Below are 991 nucleotides of genomic sequence, written 5' to 3' on the forward strand. Positions count from 1 at the left end.
CAGGAGTTCGAGACCAGCCTGGCCAACATGGTGAAACCCTGTATCTACTAAAAATACCAAAAATTAGCCAGGCATGGTGGCACACACCTGTAGTCCCAGCTACTCAGGTGGCTAAGGCAGGAGAATTGCTTGAGCCCGGGAGGAGGAGGTTGCAGTGAGCTAAGATTGTGACACTGCACTCCAGCTTGGGTGACAGAGTGAGACTCAGTCTCAAATAAATAAACAAATAAATCCAGTGGTAAGACTTATGGAGCAAAATTAAGCCAGGAAAGGGGAAAGAGTGATGGAGGTGGGGTGGGGCAGCTTAGATGCTCTCTGGGAAGGGACACATGAGGACTGAATATGGTGAGGAAAGTGGCCTTTGGGACATCCCTCCAGGCCAGGGCTTGCACTTTGGGAGGCCGAGACGGGCGGATCACGAGGTCAGGAGATCGAGACCATCCTGGCTAACACAGTGAAACCTCGTCTCTACTAAAAAAACAAAAACTAGCCGGGCGAGGTGGTGGGCGCCTGTAGTCCCAGCTACTCGGGAGGCTGAGGCAGGAGAATGGCGTAAACCCGGGAGGCGGAGCTTGCAGTGAGCTGAGATCCGGCCACTGCGCTCCAGCCTGGGCGACAGAGCGAGACTCCGCCTCAAAAAAAAAAAAAAAAAAGAAGAAGCAGCAGCAAGGAGGAGGAGGCCAGCTCGAGGAGGCCAGCTCGATTCCACGGCTGAAGAAAGGAGCTGAGGTAGAGGTGAGATGCAAGAGGTGAAACAGGGATGGGTGGACAGATGGTCAGATGGAAGCAGAGGTGAATCCAGGTCTGGTGGAGCCAGGTCTGGACTGGAGCCCTCTCTGACTCCCCAAGGTGGTAAAGAAGGGGTATCTGCTGGCCGCAGCCCAGATCCATTCCTGGAGACCCGCCCAGACCCCACTGGCATTCCTAGTCCCAGCTCCCTCTTGCCCCTGTTCCCCATGGCAAATTCCCAACAGCGGATGCCACCTTTGCT

General features: G+C 55.0%; 1 protein-coding gene across 1 annotated transcript in view; it reads right to left on the reverse strand.

Annotated features, from left to right (window-relative positions):
- ADGRG1 (adhesion G protein-coupled receptor G1) overlaps window positions 1–635 on the reverse strand; it is a 45,007-nt gene extending 44,372 nt beyond the window's left edge. The window contains exon 1 of the mRNA XM_011938823.1: window positions 511–635. The gene's annotated coding sequence lies outside the window, so the exon portion shown is untranslated. The remainder of the gene's footprint in view (window positions 1–510) is intronic.
- Between the last annotated feature and the right edge of the window lie 356 nt (window positions 636–991).

The sequence above is a fragment of the Colobus angolensis genome, unplaced genomic scaffold (assembly GCF_000951035.1).
Source record: "Colobus angolensis palliatus isolate OR3802 unplaced genomic scaffold, Cang.pa_1.0 Scaffold178, whole genome shotgun sequence".
NCBI lineage: Eukaryota > Metazoa > Chordata > Mammalia > Primates > Cercopithecidae > Colobus > Colobus angolensis.